This window comes from Sinocyclocheilus rhinocerous, unplaced genomic scaffold (genome assembly GCF_001515625.1).
Source record: "Sinocyclocheilus rhinocerous isolate Xijiao unplaced genomic scaffold, SAMN03320098_v1.1 scaffold203, whole genome shotgun sequence".
Classification (NCBI taxonomy): Eukaryota; Metazoa; Chordata; class Actinopteri; order Cypriniformes; family Cyprinidae; genus Sinocyclocheilus; species Sinocyclocheilus rhinocerous.
Window position 1 is genome coordinate 466,913 of NW_015644353.1, and position 989 is coordinate 467,901.

The window sequence follows — 989 nt, forward strand, 5'->3', positions numbered from 1 at the left end:
CAGCGACTTAACACTGCTTTTGTGCTGCAGGGTCACATATACTGTATATATATACCATTCAAAGATTTGGGTGGGTACATTTTTAACATTTTTTAAGATTTGTAGTCTTTTATGCATTTATGTAACAAATGTAATATTATAACCTAAAATAATGATTCGCAGCTGTATTTTCAGCATCATTACTCCAGTCTTCAGTGTCACATGATCTTCAGAAATCATTCTAAGATGCTGATTTGCTGCTCAAGAAACATTTCTGATTATTATCAATGTTGAAAACAGTTGCGCTGCACAATATTTTTGTGGAAACTGTGATGCATTTTATTTTTCAGGATTCACAGATGAACAGAAAGTTCAAAAGAACGGCATTTATTTGAAATAGAAATCTTTTGTGGCATTATAAACATCTTTATTCTCACTTTTGATCGATTTAATGCATCCTTGAAGAATAAAAGCCTTAATTTCTTACAGACCTGTATTTAACACATAATAATTCTAGAAGTTCAGAGGCCACAGCTGTTTAATGCTCATTCTCAGAATGAGCACAGTTTAATGGCTGTTCCCTGAAATTGCATAATGATGACTAGTTAAGTTTGTGAAATCTCTAGTTTGTGGGTCACGACCAAATGTGACGTGTTTGTTTAGCAGCTCAGATGTTTAAACATAAGTTTACCGCGTTTAGATGCGTTGATATTATTAGACATGGTTGCTGACGCAGTGTGTGTGGTTGTGTATTTGTGGTTGAATGGGAATACATAAAGAGGTAAATGGCACACTGCAGCAGCCACAACCTCATACTTCAGTCCATATTACCTGATCAACTCGACAATATAGAGAGAAAACACACAGTGCAGCTGATCAGTTCGCATCACTGATTCATCCATTGATTTGTGCTCGCTGTGCATTTGTGGACACCAGGACTCATCTACACAACACTAGTCACATGTAGTGTGCACTGCACAAAGTACACACTTCAGAGTGGACAACAGCAG